The 24,519-nt window shown below is 42.5% G+C and overlaps 2 pseudogenes; both read right to left on the reverse strand.

Moving 5' to 3' along the window:
- Positions 1-9,385: 9,385 nt before the first annotated feature.
- On the reverse strand, positions 9,386-10,496 carry LOC118852440 (annotated as a pseudogene).
- Positions 10,497-19,031: 8,535 nt separating this feature from the next.
- On the reverse strand, positions 19,032-19,841 carry LOC118852578 (annotated as a pseudogene).
- Positions 19,842-24,519: the final 4,678 nt, after the last annotated feature.

Raw genomic sequence — 24,519 nt, forward strand, 5'->3', positions numbered from 1 at the left:
GCCAGAATCATTAAAGGTCAACAGCAAAAAAGTCCCACCTTAATTACTATTACACAAGGTGAGTGTGAGAGAAGTATGAAACAGTTTAAAAAAAAGTTGCAGCAGGAAGACAGGGAAAATGGTAATGGGGAGAAATGCGATACTATCACTAGTCCTGGTTGGCCAGACCACATCAGGGATCCTTAGTTCTAGGTCCTACATGTCAAATGACATTGATACTCTTCCATATGTTCAGAGTAGACTGATTAGAACCCTGGGCAGGTCACCTAATCTTTGAGCCTTGATTTCCCATCCTACAAAATGAGGAGGATTTGATTTGGTAGTTTCAACACCTTTACCAAAAAGTCATTGATACAAATGCTGAGCAGCATAGGATCAATTGCAGATCCCTTGGGCATTCCATTGGAAATGACATTTGAAGCTGCCATTAGGTCATTGATTGCTTAGCTAGCTCTGAATTCCTATAACAGTAGCCCACATCTCCATCTCTCCCACAAGGGTGACATGAGACTTTATTAAATGTTTTGCTAAATTACAGGTCAGCTATATCTATGGTATTGCAGGTAGGGTCTCCTGAAATAAAGGACAATCAATTTTCCCATAAGTACGATGGGCTTCCTTTTGAGGTAGCGGGTTCCCCTCACCCCACTAGATCCTCTAAATCATAATTACATGATCACTTGCAGGCATGTCGTATAAGATATCTTATTAAAACACTTCTATTATTCACTATGTAGAAACTTCCTAGACACAGATCCTTCTTGTAAACCTTAGCAGTATTCATAATAGACTATATATACATATATATATATATATGTATATATGTATATGTAGTCTATCTCAATCTAAATCCATGGCTCACTGAGAAAGTAGAGGTAATTCTATATTTCTGTAATCATAATTAGCCATTTTACATAATCTGAATTCTAACTTAAAAGACTGGCCATTATATGTATTCTCCATTCTGCTTTCTCAGTCTTGAATAAGTTTATGTTTCTCTGAATTCATCCCATACACCAAATTCGGTCATTTCCCCAAATGATGGCCACTGACTTTGGTTTTCCAGGTTTTTGCTACTAAAAATAGTACTACTATGGCTCTATGGACATAGTACACTTATATCATTTACACCCTCAAGGATATAGACCCAATGATGGGATTACTGGATCAAAAGGTAGAAACAGCTTGAGTGGTAACTTCTCATTCATCTACTTGTTCTGTGGAATGGCCAGACCAATTTACAGGTCTAACAATAGTATATTGGCATCACATTCCACCCCCACTGCTGATATTGGCTATTTTGGTCTTCATGGTCATCTAGCACTTAATTTTATCTTGGCCATTTCTTATGATCATGAGGTGATGCTCATAAGCCCCGCCCCCTTCTATGGACCTGAACTATGTCTTCACTGAAGTAGGGAACTCTTGGTGACTCTAGGTCACAATCTGCCCTGAATCTTGGAGCTAGAAGAGAAGAATTATAGATTTGTGCGTAAAGACCTCGCCCAGGATCATACAGTAGGAATGAAAGGCAAGGTTTAAACCCGGGTATTTCTGACCCTGAGGCTGGCCCTCTGACCATCATCCTATGTTGCTTCTCAATACCTCAACTTTTTAACTTTCAAATCTGATTTAGAATGCTTGTTCATTTGTTTAATTGTTTATGTTTCTTTGGAAAACAAAGCCATGGTCTTTGACCTATTCTCTATTAAAGAATGGTTTTTCACGTAATCAGTTCCTGAGCCTTTTGGTTAAATTTATTTTGGTAAAACCTCTCTTCTCCCCTCATTATCTTATATCAGTTTCATTGATTTGATTCATGAGAAAGCTTATTTTATATAATAAAAATTGTCTAACTTTTTAATGCTTAGGTCATATCCATTTGGAGTTGCTTGTTATAATATAGTGTAAGATGCTGATCTAAACCTATTTTTATGTCAATTACATTCAGGAGTCCATGCTGAATAGCAAATCCTTTTAGGTAATTGGTATTCTTGGGTTTACCAAATGCTAGACTACTTAAATTGCTTGTAGGTCTTATTTCCCTAGACTGATCCATGCAAAAGGAGTCCTAGTTAAGGTAAGAGGTTAAACTCGGATTCTGTTGGCCCTTCCTGAAACTCATTCCTTTATTTTACCTAGTCACCCAATTTTTTTTCTATGAGGGTACCACCCAACCTTGAACAGTTTTGTCTACATTAGCTGCCTGATGCAGAACTTCAGCCCAGGACCTCCCAAGGAGAAGATAGTATGACTGTTGCTGCTATTTGCAGTCTCATCACTTCCAAAAACCTTTACTTCTATAGTAGATAGTTCTGAGTTATTCAAGTGACTTTCTCAAAAGATTGCATGTGTGGAAAGTTTGTAAAACTTATAAAATACTAACCCATTTTAACAGGTCATCTAAGCATTAATATCTTATAAGTGAGGAGACTGAGATGTGGTGATACGAAAGGGTCCAAATTTGTGCTACTAGGTGGTATAGTAGATAAAATGCTGGGCCTAGAGTCAGGAAGACCTGAGTTCAAGTCTAGCCTCAGACATTTACTGTGTCACCCTGGACAAGTCACTTAACCCTATTTGCCTCAGTTTCCTCATTTGTCAAATGAGCTGGCGAAGGAAATGGCAAAACAGCTCCAATATCTCTGCCAAGAAAAGCCCAAATGGGGTCACAGAGAATTGGACATGACTGGAATGACTCGACAACACCATGAAGTCTGTGCCGGTCACTCTTTGATAGCAACATCATTTGTCTCGCCTACTAAGTCCTTATTTATTTGAGTAAGGTAATTGAGCATGTGCCCAGTGGATTATTCACAGCCCATCTCAGACTAGAAATGAGAAGTGAACAAGGAGATTATGGGGCCAGTCTGTATCCCGTGATTATGTTCTAGGATGTACTCGAGAGTGCTGCAGAGAAAGAATGTTTAGATTCTGGATCTGCCACTAGGCCACCTGAATATGACCTTGGGTGAGTCATTTCCTGTCTTCTGAATTCTGCTTCAGAAGGGGGCCAGATAGGGGAAGAGTTTTCTAACTTATGGATGTTTTATATCACCACCCCCTCCATCTCTCCTCCCCTCCTCCCCCATATTACAACGTAGGTCTCTTGAAAGTAGGGTGTGTTTTATTTTTGTCTATCACTTAAGCAGTGTTGTGTATTTTCATATGCAGATTGTTATGAATTAAATCAAATTGAATCAAATTACCTCCAATGGTGAGATCTTGGGAGGAAACTTTCTGGAACAATGTAAACTGGCTAGCAACTATCCAGCAACTTAGGACTATAAAGATGGTTGGGTTCTGCAATGCTGTGACTTGCCCGGGATCAGAGAAGCTAGTACCTGAGCCTTAAACTTAGGTCTTCTTGATTCCATAGTCCCTTCTCTATCAACTATGCCCCCAACCTCTTTCTTTCTTTTCACATACTAGGTGTTTAATTCATGCTTATTGCATTATTCAGTGCTCTAAATTCTATGTCTTGTTCAATCATTTCAGTCATGTCCAACTCTTCTCCATTCTTACAGTTGATAGTTTCTATTTCCTTTCCCTCCAGAATGGAGAATGAAGTTGGTTGGACCATCTTGGGTTTCTGTTTCTCAACAGATGGGCAGAAGTCCCTTGTTCAATCTGACAATGACTTTTTTCCTCTTTCTTTCTCTTTCTTTTCTTCCTTTTTTTTTTTTTTTTGAAAACCTGCTCCTGATCAGCTTTGTCCTATCCCATGATTACAAGGCCAGGGCAGCTGTGGGCCACATTTTAGGATGGGAGTGGGGGAAGGGCCATACCACAAGGGGTCCGTCCCTCCCCCACCTGCATTATTTCAGGCTGATTGCTCCAGAGCAAGAAAGCAGTTTCTCTCTTTTTAATAAGAAAAATCAAAATAGAAATTCAGACGGTAGAAGCCGATGATTTATCCTGCACTGGAGAATTACAGTATCTGAAAGGCGAGTCATCCAGCCCTGCTGACTTAATGGAAACCTTCTGAGCCTCTTGCTTTATTAATGTTGCATTGGAAAACTTGTCCACAGGTCCTGGGCAGAGAGTCAAGATCCACATTTAAGGAGTTTTACTAGAGGCTTTCATTAATAAAAGGCCAAGGAAATCCACAGCCTATTTTAAAATAATATATTCTCTTCCCCCTCCTCTCCTTTTCCCCCAATATTTATTTATTATGTTTAGAATACAGCTTGACACACAGTCCTGCCTCTAGAAAAATGGCCCATCCAAGTAAAAAACCTTTGATAGCCAATTTAGAAAACCTGATCCCCCACCCAATTATTGTATGAGTAAATACGAATAAATTTTTGCATCCAAACAGGAAGTTGCAGTGAGCCCACTTGAAAACTGAAATGAGATTTCTCTCCAGTGGTGACTTCTTTCTTGGTTTCTTGTTTTCAAGTAACCCCTTTCTTATTGAATAAGGTCTTATTGTTGTCGAGTTTGGTTTTCCTCTTTTGTCGCAAAGCCCAGACATCTTCGACTGCTTAGTAATGGTTCCCCTTCAAGACTTTTCTCATCTTCCCAGTAAACTCTCCTTCCTAGCTTTAGGTTGTCATGGCACTGCCTTCATCCAATATATCTTTGGGCACATAAAGGTTACCACAGAGAGCAGTGCATTGGAAAGACCTGGTGGGTTTGGAGCCTGAGGATTTGGGTCCCAATCCTGATCCTTTCATGCGCTACCCAGGCTACCTTGGGCACTTAATCGTCATGGGCCTCATGTTCCTCATCGGTAAAATAAAGGTGGGGAGGAGGAGAACTAAGGAACTGTGCTAAATTCATGGGTCTTCATGTAATGGGGACCACTTAATTTGATTAAATAAATATGAAGTGCCTACAAGACCCAGTACTAGGAATATCCAGATACAAAACCGTTCCTGCCTTCCTGGGGCTGCCATCTTACTTAGGTCAGGGAGTGCTAAGTAAGTACCAGATAAAGATGAGAAGTAATAAAAACAATGGGATAAAGAAAAGGTTCCGTCTAGGAAGATACCACAGATGAAGGAAAAATTGAAAGAAAATCTAACATTCAGGTCTCCACTTCCTAGAGAGGTCATTTTTTTAATGTTTTCCCACTTAACCAAATATAAACAAATTAGTAACTTCACAACAAACCTGATTCCAAGGTTAATATTTCCCCTAACTAGTTCATCTAGTAGTCTTTTTGTGTTCCCCTCTGCCTCAGATTGGATGAACTAGGACTGTTGAAACCAAAGAAGATTTAGGGGAAAAAATTGGTAGCTACTTCCTGGTATTTAAAGAGCTGTCACATGGAACAAAGATGAGACTTCTACCTGATTGAAGGGAGGAGGGGTAGAGAAGGAGGGTTAGGGTGAGAGTGATAGCTTTTACACTGGAGAGATTCTCAGCAGTTATAGAACCATTTAATAGTTGAATAGGCTTCTTTGGGAAGTAGTGAATTGCCTCAAACTCTGGCTCTTCAAGCAGAGTCCGGATAATGGGAAATGAATAAGCTTGTATTAAGTGCTTCCAATGCTCCAGACACTCTACACAATTCACAAATATTTCCTTTGATGACTACAGTTGGACTTCATAGAGAAGATTCTTCAAGTGTCACTTGGACCAGATAGCCTGGGAGATACCTTCTGACTCGAAGGCTGAGTTCTTTCTTACAATCTCTTGAGGCAATTTAACGTCCTGAAGGGTGCCTGAGTTGGAGTCGGGAACATGTAGGCTCTATTCCTATCTTGTACACTGTGTAATGGTGGTTACCTCTCTGGTAGCCCTAGAGAAATCTGTATCTCAGAAGGAAGCTGCAGATAAATTAGCTCCAGTTTTCAATTCTGGTGCTAAGCAAAGAGTTATTCAGATAGTGGAAATTCAAAAAAGATGCAACGGACCCTCCAAGATTCAAAATCAATAAGCATTAGGGGTTTCAACTCAATGACCCCTAAGGTCATCTTCAGCCAAACTTCTTCCTTTGTACCTTTCCTTCGATGGAGGTTCCCCTTATTTCTTCCAACTTAACATCTATCTTAGTAATTAATAATGCACCTTAGCGATGAATACTACAGCCATAATATTATGTTTTCTGTAAAGCATCAATTCTCTTAAGGCTGAAATCTGCCAAGCTAATTAAGTCTGTTCTCAGTAGGCTACTGGAGGTTTGTTACTCTCAAACTGTAGAGATCAGTAAAGGGCTAAGCCCTCTTGGTTAGGGAGTAGGTTACTCTCTCAATACTTTTCTTGATCTGCCCAAATGTTTTGAATTTGAGTTTAAAATCATCTTTTTATATAGTGAAGTGCAGAAATTTCCTTATTCATAGAACTATACTAATATTGACTCCCGCATCTTTCTCCCCCTCTTAAACTTTGAAAATTAAAGACAGCAAGTCTTTAGCAAATTGGGTGAAGCCTTTTTGCAGTAACAAAGATTGGGTGGTTCAGTTGGATGTGCATGGTTCTGCTGAACCACGCAGAAAACACTGGATATAAAGTCAGAGGAGCTAAGTTTGAGTCCAGTCTGTGATACCTTCTATTTGTCTGACCTTGTAGAACTTTGAGTCTTTGGGCATCAGTTTACTTTATAGTAATCCAAATGTAGCACTCAGCCCTTCCTCTTCTCATTAACTCCAGCTCTATCAGTTGGAACTGGTTCATTCCACCTGAGCCCCCACCAGTGTTCTTCCCATCGAAACAAAATTGGTTATTAACACCTTTTAATTCAAATGTAAAATATTTAAATTACTAGGTGAAGGCAATAATAATAAGAAACCCCTAATAGTCCACCCACGAACCAATGAAATGTCTAAATGGGAAGAGTAGGCATATGGTTGTAGGAATTCCAACTGTAAACATCTCTTCTAGGGAATGATCTGTACCATGTATCACTTTGTCTTTCTGCTGTCTCACAGGATGAAGTCACTACTTCTTTGCTACTCTTAGGATACCGAAACAGTGTTGAGCTCATAGAGTAACTTTTTCAATAAAGCATCAATTTTTTTAAGTCTAAAATCTGCCATGCTCTGTCCTTAATGGGTTACTAGAGGTTTGTCCCTTTCAAATTGTAGAAGTCAGTAAAGGGCAAGTCAGGTAAGCCCTATGGGTTGGGGGGAAGTTACCTGTCTCCCAAGCTATAGGTAGTTATAAGGTAAAATGCACCTTTTCCCCAAGCTAGCTCTTCAAATCTCAGAAAATTCTTTTAAGTTGGCTCTTAGCAAAACACCTTTTCTTTGATAAGCAAAGTCTATTTGACTTTAATTAGCTCCTGGGTGACTCAGCCCTAATCAGATTTTATTTTCTTTTATACTGTCTTGCAATTGGCCTCTCTCTTTGAGCAATTGTCATGTCTTATTCTCCCAATTACTCCTTTTTCTGATTAGTAATTCACTAGTATTATTTTTCCAATTTGAATGCCATTTAATCAAAGACACAATGGAGGTAACACTTTGTGTAGTAGTTAGGCAAAACATTTCATATTAAATATTCATTATCTGTTCAAATTAACCAAATGTCTTCATTCACACTTTTTAGCATCAATTTAACTTTTTTTAATTTCTCCATTGATTTTCCGTAGAAAGGTGAAAATAAGCATTCTCATTAGCTTAAGAGGAACTCACTTTGAAGTTGTTTCTCTAAATGTCTCCCACATAATATAGCTTACAAAGAAGCAAAATTATTCAATCAGTAGTCTAGAAATTATTCACTGAAATATGTTCATGTATTTTAGAAAGTAAGATTCCTAATAGGTATAGCTAGTTCGAGGTCTTAATTTTACATTGTCATAATATTAGATTCTATTTCTTATATAAAGCTTTAAAGTTTGCACATTATTTATTTATTTATTTTTAATTTTTTTAATTACTTTTTTTATTTTTAGTTTACAACACACGGTTCTACATAATTTTGAGATCCAGATTTTCTCCCCTCCCTCCCCAAGATGGCATGGAATCTCATATAACTACTATGTATAACTTCGCATTGAATTAATTTATACACTAGTCAAATTGTGGAGAAGAATTATGACCAATGGAGTGAATCATGAGAAAGAAGAAACAGAACCAAAAAAAACCAACCCAAAAACAAAAACAAAAGAGAAGAAAAAAGGCGAGCATGAAGTGTGCCTCAATCTGCATTCAAATTTCACAGTTTTTTCTCTGGATGAAGATAGCATTCTCCATCGTGAGTCCCCTGGAGTTGTCCTTGCACCTTACATTGCTGAGAAGAGCAAAGTATGTCAGGGTTGGTCATCACAGAATCCATATATCTGTGGTTGTATACAATGTTCTCCTGGCTCTGCTCCGCTCACTCAGCATTATATCATGTAGATTTTTCCAGATTGTTACGAAGTCCGTATCATCCCCATTTCTTATGGCACAATAGTATTCCATTACCTTCATATACCACAGCTTGTTCAGCCATTCCCCAATTGATGGGCATCTCTTTGATTTCCATTTCTTAGCTACCACAAAAAGAGCCGCTATAAATATCCTTGTACATATGGGTCCTTTTCCCGCTTGTGTGATTTCTTTGGGATACAACCCTAGAAGTAGTATTGCTGGGTCAAAGGGTATGAACATTTTTATAGCCCTTTGGGCATAGTTCCAAATTACTCTCCAAAATGGCTGGATCAGCTCACAACTCCACCAGCAACGTAACAATGTTCCAATTTTCCCACATCCTCTCCAGGATTTGTCATCCTCCTGTTTTGTTATTTTAGCCAATCTGACAGGAGATATGTGGTATCTAAGAGCTGTTTTGATTTGCATTTCTCTAATCAGTAGTGATCCAGAGCATTTTTTCATATGCCTATAGATAGCTTTAATTTCTTCCTCTGAAAACTGCCTGTTCATATCCTTTGACCATTTCTCAATTGGGGAATCACTAGTATTTAAAAAAAAAAAAAAGTTCAAATCTGTCTTACTGTGAAGTATGATTTTTCACCTCCCCCCCCCAATATTCCTTGAGTACCAATGCTATTAAGCCCCAAACTGCTGTTAGATTCACAGCTTCTCACCTGTACCCCTCAAAACTCTGAATAGTCATGCGAAAGGGAGCTAATGGACCACAAGTCACTGTGGCCATCTTGAACATCTTGCTCTGCTTTTAAATAGGTGTTTTCAGGATAGTTATAAAAAGAGAAGATTGTCTCAGAACTGCCTTAAGATGCCTTTTTCCTGTCCCTTTCAACAGATAGAATGTCTGAAGATGGCTGGTGGTTCAATGGCTAGAGCAGTAGGTATGGATTCAGGAAGACCAGAGTTCAAATGAAGCCTCAGACATTTACTAGCTTTGTGACCCTGAGCAAGTCATTTAACCTATTTGCCTTAGTTTTATTTTTTTTTTTAAACAACAATTTTATTAAAGTATAAAAGTACGATGCCCTGACAGCTCTACATCTTTCTAGTGCTACAAAAACATGTCATGGACAACATGTTGAAATGGTCACATTGATTCCAAGGTTTCAATTGCCAGCAAAGCAATGTGCTATGGTTGTATCAAAAACAAGGCAGTCTCTGTTCAAGATGGCGGCAGCCACCCCATCATGGATGGAACAGGGTGTGGCTTTCCAGGTTAGTCTCCCCTGGTTGCTCTTCAGTTTCAGCCAATAAGCAAAGTTCTCTGCTTGCTTCCGGGTCCCACTAAGTAGCACAATGGCAAAGAACTGTGGGCAGCCCTCATACTTCTCTTGTTTCTCCAGCACCAGCATGAAGTTATGGCCAAAGCATGGCTGCATCATCATCCAGTCGACGGCCCCTGGCAAGTTAATGTCCATAGCAACAAAGACGACATCTTCCCCTTGAAGGGTGGTGATGCCCTTGTGAGCATGCATGAGGTGGGATATCTCGGCTTCCAGGGAGCCCTGCCATTTACAAGAGGCACCAGGGCAACAACAGTAGTATGGCCGGTATTCACAGACGTCTTCATGTTCTGACTTTTCCATATGGTGAAGAGTCAGGGAGCATCCCGTGGTGGCGTACTTGCAGGGAAATAGCACAGCAGAGGCCACTTTTTCCATGGTCAGGTTCCTCAGGCTAGGGCTCAGGGATGCCCGGCACGTGGGGCAGCGGCTCAGCTTCTGGCGACATGGGTTACAGACCAAGTGCCTGGCCTGGCACTGCAGGATCGGGGGAAGGACACAGTCAAAACAGACGGGCACTTGAAGAGCGAAGTCAGCTCGTGGTGCTGGGGAGAGACCAGGCCGCCCGCCGGCACCCCCTCCGCCAAGGGCCGAGATGACTGCGGTCGCGGCGGCCACCCCGGACGAGCCAGGTCCGACAGCAGAGATGGTGGTGGTGGCTGGGGGCGCAGCCTGGGACTCGGCGTGCTGCTGCGGCTGTTGCCGCCGCCGATTGGACGCCTCCAGCGTTCCAACGATAGCTCGGGGTCCCCGCGACGTCTCGGGGTCTTAGCGATGTTTCAGCTCTCCAAAGGCGTCTCCAAACGCAGCTGGCTCCCACCGGCCCAAGGAGCTGGGGCGCGTATTCTTCTCTCTCTGGCCAACCAGCGCCCCGCCTGTCCACCCCGACCATGATCAGTACCACGTGCTTGCACCATTGCAGTCTGACCGAGAGCCGAAGGCTAGCTGCCTCAGTTTTTTTTTAGCTGTAAAATGGGGATAACGCTACCTTGCAATGTTGTGATGATCAAATGAGATAGTATTTGTAAAAGGCATTTATCATGGTACCTAGCACATAGTAGGCACTATAAAAGTGCTTATTCCTTTCCCTTCCTGACCTATGAAAGGGATAGTTCTTAAACGTAAAACAAAGCAATTGGACTAGATGATGTCTCATGTCCCTTCTAGATCTAAATCTATGATACTAAGCCTAGACAAGAGCTGAACTTCAAGAAGACTCTTCCTTGCCTTGGCTGGTCAGAGCTAGGTGAAAGTTGGGTCTGATCTCTCTGAATCATTGTTGAGCCCCAGTTTCCAACACAAAGAATGAGGTGGTTTCCTAGTGGCCTGGGCCCCATGGTAGGCTAGTGCCAGATTAGCTCATGGCGCCAGTTGGTATGTTGGTGGGGGAGATAATTCATGTTACTTCATTAGTGTGAGCAAGAGACAAGTACTACAGTGTGTGTCTTGGGCCATAATTCATCAGGACACAATCTGAACATGAAAGTACGTGAACTATAAAAGAGCATAATGTGGAATGTTCATATATTGTATATGTGGAAAAGATTAAAAACTCATAAACTTGGGAGAGTTAATGAGGACAGATGGTCGGCACAAAGGATGAGAGAATAAATCAGAGACTTCCCTGAACTGTCTTTCCCTCCATCTCCCCTCCCTCCACCTTTCTGAAATCCAACCCCACCTGAAACTTTGAGTCTCCATGGTCTTTGTTGTAGTTCTCATTGTACTCTGGGGAAAAAAAGTCGAAGTGGCTCCCAGCCTATGAGTGGAATCCTTTCCAATCGTTAATCTCCATTCCCTGCTCTACTGGTGCCAGCTCAGAGATCATTCTTTCAGAGCTCAAAAGGACCTAGGGTCATCTAGTCCAGCACTACTTAAACTGTGGGTCACAGCCCCATATGGAATCATGAAAAAGGTTTCTGAACACGAAGTGACCAAAAATTAATTAAAAATCAAACATGTAATGAATCTGAGATGCAACACGGGCACCACTGCCAGGAACGTCACACAACTTCGCTGTAGCCAAAGTATGTACGCTTTGGATTGTGCATGCCCTCAGGCCATGAAACACCAATGAACACTAACAAAAGCAGAAAAGGGATCCCTTGAGTGGAAAAAGTTTTAAAAACCCTTATTCTAGTCCAACCACCTCCATCTTAAAAAGGCTTTAATCTGAAATCCCAGAAGAAAAGTGAGCTGCCCAAGGCCATACATCATAGAACTGAGGCCTGAACCCAGGTCTGACCAGAGTTCTAAGACAGAACAATCAGAATTTTGTCTCAGGATGTTGAATCTTTAGAGGTTGTTGTCCATATCACAGTGACATAAGTTTCCTCCTTTTGACCATTCTAGAGTCACAATCCTGGTCCCTGCTTTGGCGTCTCTATCCCCTTCTCCCTGGCTCTCTAGCAAGGGCTAAGCTAACAGCCTAGAGATTTCATGGATTTGATTTGTTTGTGCAAAACCTTTGTTTTACATAATCAGGGTCTCCTGTGATTCTTTCCTTTATTGGGGTGGGGAGGGTATTTTGCTTGGCTGCACATTTCTCCTAAGGGTTTATATTCCTTTCTCTTTTCTCTCTTTTTCCCTAATGGGTTGGAGAAGATATAAGGGAGAGAATGCTTGTTAATTGGGGGAAAAATGAAAAGAAACCTGATGGTGTCTTGGGTTTCATTTCTTCTAGCAGGTACCTCAAGTGACTCATTCCCTGCTTCCCTTAGCCCAGGCACCAAAATTCTTACTAACTATCTGCCTGTAAATTCAACGCTCCTTCTCCTATTTTGCCTCTTGCACCAAGGAATTCAACACCCACCCTCAAAAGGCTTGGTGACTTTCAGAGAAATCCCATTTAATTCTGAAAGCATTTGTCTCTACTGTACTGTCTCTACTCTCTATTCTGCCTCTACTCTGTCAGGTTTTGAGAAGGAGCATGGTGTAGTGAATGGAGTATCGACCTCTGAAGCTAGAAGACCTGATTTCAAGTCTCAGCTGTGTGACCTGGAGTAAGGCACTTGCCTCTCTGCGACCAGACAACTCTGAGGTTAAGTTCCTGGGAAGGTGCTAACTAATCTGAGTTAGTACGGGATTCCCTATGCTAATGAAATCATAAGCTAAGACAAAACTTCAAATTAAAAGAAATGTCAGATCTTCTGGTTTAGCATTTCTCATAGTGTGGTCTGGGGATCCCCAAGATTCTTTCAGGGGGCCCATGAGGTCGAAATTATCTTCATAATTCTAAGATGTCTTCAATAATTACCATATTCAAGATTAATACGTTAAAACAGCTCTTGAAAGGGCCGTCATTTTTCTTAGAGTCCTGAGACAAAAAAGGTTAAGAATTGCTATTCTAGCCCAATTTTATAAGCAGGGGCATCTTAAAAGGAGTCAGAACGTAAGCCCCTTGAGAACAGGGAATGTTTTATTCTTTGCATTTATATCCATGGTACCTGAAATGTAGTAGCCAATTTTTTGCTTAAGATTGAGAGAGACTTGATTAGAATGTCTCTGGCCTGATAGGTGTCTAACCCCTGGGACTGTGATGGCCCGAGTTTGGCTGATAACTGCCCCCCCCCCACTGTCCCAGCCCTGAGCTTGGGTTGCCGTTTGAGAATACCATAAGGAACCATTAAGATGTGCATGTGACCTAATGACTTCTGGGATGCTGAAGCAGGTTGGCCCATTTTAGATGTTTTCCCATCTACCCCCTCTCCCCACTCCAATCATGGAAACATGGGTGTTGCTGATAGCTAACAATGGCTTTGGATAGAGTGGGAGGCAGAAGGGGATAGCAGCCTTTCTCTCATCCCCACACCACTGGTCCAGCTGTGGCACCAGGGGTGAACCTCTGGATTTATAACCTGTGAATAAGAAACTGCAGAATACAGAGTAAGGAGCAGACACAGCAGTCATACGATCTCCTGGATTCATTCCCTTGCCTCCATTCCTCCCTCAATGCTGTATTGTACAGTGAAAGAGCCTTTCTAAGGCTCCCCCCGACCATGCCAATTCCCCTGGGGCACGGATAGGTTTTCATTTTTGGCTTGGGGTCCTACTTGTTCCATATGGAATCACTTCTCGACCTTTGCTGCATTCGTGTGGGGAAATAGAGGCTGGCAAATACATTCTATGCACTTGTGAAGTATTTACGTGTGTGTGTTTCAGGATGAAAGGGGAGTTTCTTGGCCCCAAGTAGGTTACACATTTAATTCAGATGTCACCCAGCTACAGATCTTTGCATATTCAGAGAATAAGTACAGGTGCGAACAAACTTTCAGGCAACAAAATCATGAAAGCTGAACTAGTGGACCCCTAAGGAGGGCCTTGAGTCTATTTATCTGCTTTGGGGAGAGGGGTGATGGGAAAAGCTTCTCCATGAAACCAGACCTCCAATCTGGATATCCAGAAAGGAGCTTTGGGTCCTAGCCTTCACAGTTGTAAGGGACCTCGGAGACCATCTACAGCAGGGCTACTTAATAATTGCATCCTTCTCAGTTGGCTGAAGCTTGTTTGACTCAAGCCCATTAGGGCAGTATAGCATGGTGAAAGGAAAGCTAGATTCAGGACCTGTGTTCAAATTCTGACTGTTCTCATGGGCTAATGGGTCTAAACCTGGAAGAAAATTCAGAGGCCATCTTATCCAAGCCCCTTCCATTACAGATGAGGAAACTGAGGCCCACAAAGGTTAGTCATTTTCCCCAGACCACTTAAGTAGTGTCAGAGGCAGGACTCCAGGCTTAATGTTCTACTGTACTGTGCTGCCTTAATTTGGAGAGAAGGGCAAGTCACTTCAGGCTTTTTTCCCTCTCTAGCAAGGAAGAGGTTTTGAACTAGAAGATTCAAGGTCCTTTCCAGGTCTAAATCTAGAGATACCTATGATTCCCTCGCCATTTTAGTGCCCATGCTCTAGACACATTCCAGCTTGTCAGTGTCTACCATATGGCGCCCCAAGATAAACCATAGTCTATACATGGAATTTGACGAAGGAACTTCATTTCACACTGAGCTTGGAGTGATCAGCTAACTTCCCCTACTAATGACTGAGGCCAAGAAGGAGAGGGAAACATCACAATGGGCAGCCCTTTGATCTCCATTCATCTTTGACATTTGTTTTGACAAAACGCCCTCCAATAATCAACAGATAATTAGTCTCTCAATACATTAGGATCGTAGGCTCAGACTTAGAGCTGGAAGGGACCACAAAGGTCATCTAATCCAACCCTTCATTTTCCAGATGAGGAAACTGAGGCTGGGAGTGGTTATGATCTGGGCAACAGAACTGAGTAACAGAACTGAGATCTGAAGCCATATTTCCCTGACTCAAGTACAGCACTATTGTGACTGCCTCTCCTAAATCTTGCACTCTAGTGCTCGCGTGCTCTCACACTCTCTCTCCCCACCCCCTTAAAAGTTACAGAGTGAACAAGCACCCTTCATCCATTCTGATACTGTTCTGTTGAGTTTACTAACTCTCAGTAACTGAATTCCTGAGACATAGTGCTTTAAGACTTGCAAAGGTAGTATTTGAGTCTCAAGCCAGGGATTCTAAGAAGTCATAGTGAGAATTCACCAAGTGCCATTTCAGTTGGGAAGAGAGGAGCAGAGGCATAAGTGGAGTCTCCAAGGTATTAAATCCTATCTCCTTTTCTAAGCAAGTTGGCTTGTGCACATTGACCCTGCCCAGGTAAATAGAAAACATGGCTGCAACATTTCCCCCTGCACTCTGAGTTTTAGGCTCTGGTTGAGAGTTTTCTGTGGCCTATTCTTTGCTTTATTACTTTCATCTCTTGTGTCAAAGGGTCTTTGGGCCATTTATCTTTTTTTTTCCTTTTTAATTAATTTTATTTAAACACAGTTCCTAAAACAGTCGAGTGAATCTGGTCTCCTTTGGTAAGCAAAAGGATCTCAAAATAGGTTCTGAAATTTAACAGGCAAAGTCTTCAGTTCATTCAAACTTCTGATGTGTTCCTTTCTCCCATCCTTTATGAAGCACCTATTTTGATCTGTAATCTAAAGCCCCAAAGTTAAGATTACATTTGTGGGGCAATGTCCCATTACTCACTGATAGCTGAAAGCTCCACCTCCCCACCTCCAGAAGAGCCTCATGAGGAAGATCGGCCTTTTTGGAGGCCTCCAACAGACTGCGACTATTGTCCTCACTTGCTATCTGCTCAGATTATATAAAGGCTTGACAAACAACATTCAGACAAGCAGTAAGCAATTGCTGGTCAGAAATACCTTTAGTTCAGAGTTACACAGTATTATAATTGTAACACTCAGTCTTAGATATATTAAGTATGGTGCTCTCGAAATGGCAAGGGTGAAAGGGCATCTGATTTTATTTTCCACAGACTAATCTGAAAATTCAGTTTTCCTAAGCATTGATGTGGTGAAACGAAAAGTAGAAATCAAATTATTTATTGCTGGTTTACCATTTGGAGGCATTTTACATAAATGTCAAATCTTCAGGTTACCCTGGGTTCAGGAGAAAACACTTTTTTAAAAAATATTTTATTATTTATTTAATATTTTTAGTTTTCAGCATTGATTTCCACAAGATTTTGAAATACAAAATTTCTCCCCATTTCTACCCCCCCACTCCAAGATGGCATATTTTGATTGCCCCATTCCCAAGTCAGCCCTCCCTTCTGTCACCCCACTCCTCCCCCATCCCCTTTTCCCTTACTTTCTTGTAGGGCAACATAGATTTCTATGACCCGTTGCCTGTATATCTTATTTCCCAGTTGCATGTAAACTTTTTTTTGAACATCTGCTTTTACAACTTCGAGTTCCAAATTCTCTCCCCTCTTCCCTCCCTGCCACCTCCCCTAAGAAGGCAAGCAATTCAACATAGGACACACGTGTATCATTATGTAAAACCCTTCCACAATACTCATGTTGTGAAAGCTAACTATATCTTGCTCCCTCCTAACCTGTCCCCCTTTATTCAGTTTTCTCCCTTGACCCTGTCCCTTTCCAAAAGTGCTTGCTTTTGATTATCTCCTCCCCCTATCTGCCCTCCCTTCTATCATCCCCCCTTTTTATCTTCTTCCTCCTTCTTTCCTGTGGGGTAAGATACCCAACTGAGTGTGTATGTTATTCCCTCCTCAAGTCATATCCAATGAGAGCAAGATTCACCCATTCCCCCTCACCTTCCCCCTCTTCTCTTCCTACAGAACTGCTTATTTGTACCACTTTTATGTGAGATAATTTACCCCATTCTATCTTTCCCTTTCTCCCTCTCACAATATATTCCTCTCTAATCCCTTAATTTTATTTTATTTTTAATATCATCCCTTCATATTCAACTCACCCTGTGTGTGCTGTCGTGCTGTTGCTCTCTCTCTCTATATGTATATTCCCTTCAGCCACCCTAATACTGAGGTCTCATGAATTACACATATCATATTTCCATATAGGAATGTAAACAAAACAGTTCAACTTTAGTAAGTTCCTTTATGATTTCTCTTTCTTGTTTAACCTTTTCATGCTTCTCTTGATTCTTGTGTTTGAAAGTCAAATTTTCTATTCAGGTCTGGTCTTTTCACTGAGAAAGCTTCAAAGTCCTCTATTTTGTTGAAAATCCATATTTTGCCTTGGGGCATTATACTCAGTTTTGCTGGGTAGTTGATGCTTGATTTTAATCCTAGCTCCATTGACCTCTGGAATGTCATATTCCAAGCCCTTCAATCCCTTAATGTAGAAACTGCTAGATCTTCTGTTATTCTGATTGTGTTTCTACAATACTCAAATTGTTTCTTTCTGGCTGCTTGCAGTATTTTCTCCTTGACCTGGAAACTCTGGAATCTGGTGACCATATTACTAGGAGTTTTTTTTTTTTTTTGATGGGGGGGATCTTTTTCAGGAGGCAATCGGTGGATTCTTTCAATTTCTATTTTACCCTCTGGCTCTAGAATATCAGGGCAGTTTTCCTTGATAATTTCTTGAAAGATGATGTCTAGGCTCTTTTTTTTGGTCATGACTTTCACGTAGTCCAATAATTTTTAAATTATCTCTCCTGGATCTATTTTCCAGGTCAGTGGTTTATCCAACGAGATTCCACATTGTCTTCCATTTTTTTAAATTCCTTTGGTTCTGTTTTATAATATCTTGATTTCTCATAAAGTTACTAGCTTCCACCTGCTCCAGTCTAATTTTTAAGGTAGTATTTTCTTCAGTGGTCTTTTGAACTGCCTTTTCCATTTGGTTAATTCTTCCTTTTAAGGCATTCTTCTCATTGGCTTTTTGGAGCTCTTTTGCCATTTGAGTTTGACTTTATCGACTTCTTCTGGCTGTTTGTTTTGGTCTTCTTTGTCACCAAAAAAGATTCCAAAGGCTGAGTCTGAATCTGAGACCATTTTTGCTGCCTGTTCATGTTCCTAGCCAACTACTTGACGCTTGAGCTTTTTGTCATGGTATGACTACTTGTAGAGTAGAGAGTACTTTGTCCCAAGCTTGAGGGGCTGCACTGCTGTTTCAGAGCTACTTCTACACAGAAAGCTCTGCCACACCAGTGCTCCTTCTCCCCCAAGAACCACCAACCAGCATTGCAGCCCAGATCCAGGCAGGGCAAAGCAGGCTTTGCACTCCCGCTCTAATCTGCTGCTTATTTCCTCCCACCAGGTGGGCCTGGGGACAGAGGCAGCTGCAGTTGTAGCTCTGGAAGCAGCCTCAGAGCTGCACCATGTCTGCCACCACCACCCCACCCAGGGCCAAGTACGCACTCCTATCACTCTGTCCCAGCAGCTTTTCCCACTAACCTTCTCTGTTGTCTTTGGTGTTTGTGGGTTGAGAGGTCTAGTAACTGCCACAGCTCAATGATTCAGGGCCCTATGGCCTGTTCTGCCTGGCTCCTGGTCATCATGTTAACCTTGGCATGGCCCATGCTGGGCTCTGCTCTGCTCCCCTCCCAGTTCCATGTGATAGACCCTTCTCAGCGACCATCCAGGCTATCCTGGGCTGGAGCCCTGCTTCCCTCTGCTATTTCATGGGTTCTGCAGCTCGAAAATTTGTTTAGAGCCATTTGTACAGGTGTTTGGAGGGACCTAGGGGAGAGCTTAAGCAAGTCCCTGCTTTCCAGCCACCATCTTGGCTCTGTGCCACCCCCCCCCCCGAAAAACCTTTTAAATGAAGTTTTGGTACAACAGAAACTTCTCAGCAGTCAAAATATAGATTGTAAAAAAATACATGCAAAACATACTTTTCTGAAAACACTTAACTTTGAACAAAGCACCAAACTACACAAATGCAGAATGAAAACAGCATTTCAACTCCACCAAAAGTAGTCTTCATAAAAACTGTAAAAGTCACTTATTCACTAGGCACTGTTTATTCTTAAACAGGAGACAATAAAAAAATATTGTCCACAAAACAAAACCCCATTTCAGAAACCTACCATCTTCATGCTTTAATAGCAAGGAGGTAAACAAGATCAAGATCCTGACCATGACCTGTAACCCCCACGACTGTAATATGGGGATGCTGATCACCTCCTGTAAATCTGATCCCTGTCTTAGGCAGCTCTCCACCCTCCTCCTCCAGCACCTCTTCCTCTGTAGGATCTCCTGTAATAGTCACAGTCATCATAGCCTCCATCGTAGCCTCGGTCATACTACTCACCACCATGGGAACTGCCATAAGTTAGTCTTCCCATGTAGATTCCAGGGGTTGGGGTGTGGGGTCTTTTTGTTAGAGAAAAATCCACTCGGATCCTCCGCCCATCCAGCTCCATTCCATTGGCGCGCTCTTTAGCCTCCTTGGAGTCATCTACATTCTCAAAGTAGACAAAGGCAAATCCCCGGGAGCTAGGAGACTGTTGGTCATACACTACGGACACGTCTGCAATAGGGCCATATTCGTAAAATACCTCTCTGAGATCCCACTTTGGTGTACAGACTCAATCCAAACACCCCAAGACAACAGTTGAGATCAGGATTGGCTCCATTCGCCACTTGACGCCTACAGGTAGACATTGGAGAGCGACTGTGGCTATGTCGCCTTCGGTAATCTGGACTGTATGACCTCCGGGGGCTGTCTGTGGCAGCGGGAGCGAGAATGTGATTTAGTATGATGCTTTTGAGAACTTCTGGATCTCGATCGAGACTCAGACGTGGATCTTGACTTGGATCTGGAGCGCTGGGAACCTTCCTTGGACCATGACCTTGCAGGGGTGTGCCTCGCGGATATCCCAGATCCATGGGGATTCCTGCTCCCCGTAGTTCTGCTCGCCCCTGTCGCTCATGGTGCCGCCGGGCTGTCTCACTGCCCTGTCCCGTTGCCGGATCTGCCTCTGACGCTGCTTCAGCCGCTAGCTGCTGCCTCTGCGTCCGGCTCTGCCCCCACCTTCCATTTATATTGAGAGAACTTTTCTTGTGTCTTCTAGATGTAAATAGGGATTAGAAACCCCACCCCCCCATCTATTAGACTGGGACCTTCCACGCAGAGGGAACCTGGGGGCACTGAGAGGTTGAGCCCAGCTCCATGAAACACGCCCCAGTCCAGCAGTTGGGAAGTGGGATGTCCCCAATCTTGGGTCTGGATGATTGCTTCATCTGGTTGAAGGCTTCTTTTCCTTTATCTATGACACAGAAGATTATAATGAAGTGTTGTGATCTTTTCAAAGTTAATTCTTTTTTCTTCTGTAGGTCTCTTGGTGGTGGACCCTACATTTGAGGGCCTGGGGATTGTTTTCCCATTTACTCAATAGTCTGGGCAGATCGTTCCCAATGGCTTTGGGTATTTACTTTAACTCTTTCCATATGAAAGGACCTAGACTTGAACCTTAGGATCATAGGGTCAGAAATATAGAACTGAAAGGGAACCTAGAGACTGAGTTTATTCCCTTCATTTTACAGATGAGGGAACTGAGGCAAACAGGTGAAATTACTTGCCTACGGTAACACAGCTAGTAAGTAGCTTGAGGCAAGATTTACATGGGAATCTTGCAAACTCCCAAGTCTGATACTTTATTTACTATTTCACCGAGCTGCCTCAAAAACAACAAAACAAACAAGAAAAAAAGCCCCTTCACCTGATGGGGCAGCTGGGTGGTATGGTGGATATTGCTGGGCCTGGAATCAAGACTCATTTTTACGAGTTCAAATCTGTCCTTAGACACTAGCTGTGTGACCCTGGGCAAGTCACTTCACCCTGTTTGCCTCAGTTTCCTCATCTGTAAAATGAGCTGGAGAAGGAAATGGCAATTCTCCAATTACCTAAAAGAAATTATCTCAAAGTCCATCAAATCCAATCCATATTCAAAAAAGAATCCCTGCTCTAATGTAGATAAGGACTCACCAAGCCTTTGCTTGGAGACCCCTAGCTTCTTACCTCCCAAGACAGCCTTTTCCTCAGTGAATCCCACATTTAATCTCCCCCTCCACTGCCCCAATTTAGTTCTTTTCAATGATTCCAGGCTTGGCATTATTGATATGCCAAAATACTGCCTGCTCTCCATCCCTTCACTCCAGCATCTCTGCCGAGACCCCAAATGGGAGACTGAACAATAAAAGCAATCTGATGAGTGATAGCCCAGTCTTTACTTGGAGACTATCATTGAGGAAAAAATGGCTACCTCCAATGCCCCATAATCCTCTGCATCTGATCAAATTTTTCAGGCTTGTTCCTCTTACATAAGGGTTATATTTGACCCTTTGTAACAAGACCCTCTCGTTGTTCCCAGTTCTGGCCCTCTGGGGCCAAATCGAAGACTAAAGTCAGAGGACCTGGGTACAAATCCTGCCTGTAAAACTATGAAGAAGTCACTTTCTCTCCTGGATCATTTCTCACATCTGTAAAATAAGGGGAGAGGTTGGATCAGAATACCTTTAAGGTCCTTCCATTCCTAAATCTAGGGTCTCAGGGTTCCTCTTCCACAAGATGGATGTCCGAGGGCTTGAGGGCAGTTGTCACACCCCACAGAAGTGTGTTCCCCAGGATAAACCATCCCTAGTTCCTCCAACTGAACCCCACATGGCCTGAATTCCATTGGAGTTGCCTTTTTCTGGATGCTTATCAATTCCTTTCCTATACAGCAGTGTCCAGAAATGAGCAATCCTTCAGAAACTCTTATGACACTGGTCTTGGGATCCCTGTCTCTGAGCCAAGTACTTCATAAAACTCTACCTCAGTGGCTCCAACTGGTCCCCTTTTCAACAGCTCCCTTCCACCCCCACCCCTCAGCCTGGGCCTGATACAGCGACAGCCCCCGGCAGCTTTCAGGCATTTTCCCAGCACTCTAATCGAACAGCACCAGTGGGAATGTTTACAACATGCTGCCACTTAGGAGGCCTTATCACAGCCCTCAAATATCTGCCCACCACCCTGAGACCTGATAACTTCAGAGTGGAGTGCTTGGACCGCCAGCCTTGGTGGCTTAGCTGGTGGCCACCAGAAAGCGGGCTGATTACTTGATGCTTTTCCCATCACCGCCTAATCAGAAAGGCCTATGACAAGACTGGTGCCTGGGCTGGGAAACTGGGACAATCTGTCTTTTAAAGGAATGGCAGACATGCAAACATGTTTGTTTCTGCATATTACCTACATGGACCCTGCAGAGAAACCTGCCAGGGTATGATATTATGGGTTAGCAGCAATCTTGAGGGGATATAGGCCAAGCAATTTCCTAACCAAAAAGTAGAGAGGTCAGTCTAGAAGGAGGTCAGGCCTAGGCAGGGCATCAGCCTGGGTCTTGAGAATATATACACAGTGCACGAGCCACAGCACTGGATAAATGTCACTTATCCATTAGCAAAAGGATTACTCCATATGACAAATTATGGAGCTGGATAGGGCCAACCTTCTCCTTTTACAGACAAGGAAACGACTCTAGAGAGGCCTGACTGACTTCCTACGCTCATAAAATTAGAGTGGGAAGAAGAATCTGATGGAAATTATCTAATCTAAGCCTTGATCTCTCAGATAAAGAAACTGAGGCCTGCAAAGGTTAACTGGAATGCCTGATTTCCCATAGGTAGTAAACGGAAAAATAGTTTTGAATCCAGTTAGACTAAATACAGCACCTTTCTAGGATACCCTTTTGGCTCCCTATTACATGAAAACACAAGCTATAATGATATGTTGTCAGATATGACCAAAGTACAGAATGCTTAGACATGCAGGATACATAATGGGATTGCCAAAACCCAAACAAATTCTCTTAGGAATACATCTTTTGGATTTGGGACTCAAAATTTAAAAAGTGTTAAAACGTAATTGGGAAATGTTAATGAAATAAAAAAATTAAATCTTTTCAGCAAGTAATTGAAGCAGTATCACAAGAGGGTAAGAAACATGAGGTATAAACACTAAAGGCTACAATGAATAACCCCTCAGAGAGAAGGGACAGAGATTCTGGGGCAGTGAATATCACAACTTCTCCCAGTCTCCCTTGTATTGATCATATCTCCTGAACCATCTTTCATACTGAGTTCAGATTTCAGAATCCGGTGTTGGACTTTAAGGTGACCTCAAAGAACATGAGTTCAAATCTGGCCTCAGACACTTATTAGCTGTGTGACCCTAGGCAAGTCACTTAACCCCAATTATCTAAAAAAAAAATTATCTCAAAGCCCATCAAATCCAATCCATATTCAAAAAAGAATCCCTAATCTAATGTAGATAGGGACTCACCAAGCCTTTGCTTGAAGACCCCTGGCTTCTTACCTCCCAAGACAGTCTTTTCCTCAGTGAATCCCACATTTAATTTCCCCCTCCACTGCCCCAATTCAGTTCTTTTCGATGATTCCAGGCTTGGCATCATTGATATGCCAAAACACTGCCTGCTCTCCATCCCTTTGTTCACTACCTAGGGACTGATAGCGACTAGTCCCAAGCTGAATTTGTGCCCCAGGCCTCAAACGTCCTCCTGGGCCCCTTCCCTAGTCTTTGGTTTAGTGTTTAAACTCTGGGATTATAAACTAGTTGTAACATTCTAGTGGACGAGTTCCCCTTCTTAGACTTAGTTGCGTTGATTATGTAGGAATTCCTCAATTCTACTGAAACGTTAATATCCTGAGCAAAATTAATGAGGCTATTAGCATCTAGGTGGCCTAACCTTTCTTATGTTGAGCCTGGAAGGCTATGACCCTCTTCTCACAGGGTATTTTAAATGCATAAAATAACGGTTCCAAAGGAAACCAGTTATATTGAAATACGGATATTAAAATATGAAAACAAGATCCCCTGTTGTAGACAAACTTGGTGTTGCATATTTGGGAGGCAGCTTTAATGTCCCTTTTGCCACTTGAAGCCTCTCTTCTCCCTTACCATGGAAATAATCTTAGCTCTTGGGAGGCTGGGTCATAAATTGGGTTTCTAGGAGCAGATATCGCTGTGGGTTGTGTGAGGAGGGGGCCCCCTAGTGTATACTGTTGGATGGAAGGAAGCCCAAAGCGAAGGGCTAGCTTTCCCCCTTTCACCCTGTTTTCTGGATTCTGAGTGCCTTGCTGCATCTGGCTGAAATGGGGCTGTGGAGATGATCAGGAGCCAGTGAGCAGGAGAGAACTTCTTTTCACCTGCGCGGCCCTTAGGATTTCTCCTGCAAAGGTGACTTCCGACATTAAGCCAGGGCACACTTTGGCATTAATCCTGATGACAGGATGTTGGGCTTTTTTTACAGGGAGGAGATGTAGGGGTTTTCAGCCAGGTCCTTCCCATTGTCCACTGATCCTGTTTTCCTAGCATTAGAACTAGCGGTAGCACTTAGCTCAGTGACAAAGAATCAGCTGGAGGCTTAGTTAGCATGGAGCATCCATTGGTCACTCTAGGCTTCCAGGGAATGGTGATCACTCCTGTAGTGATAGCAAGCTTTTCCAGTTAATAGGAGGGTATGGCACAGGAAGGAAAGAACTGGGGCTTCACTGGGGAAACTTCCCCTTACAAATGAAGGTCAGCAACTAGTCTTAGAATTGTGTAGAAGA

This window comes from Trichosurus vulpecula, chromosome 1, assembly GCF_011100635.1.
Source record: "Trichosurus vulpecula isolate mTriVul1 chromosome 1, mTriVul1.pri, whole genome shotgun sequence".
Taxonomy (NCBI): Eukaryota; Metazoa; Chordata; class Mammalia; order Diprotodontia; family Phalangeridae; genus Trichosurus; species Trichosurus vulpecula.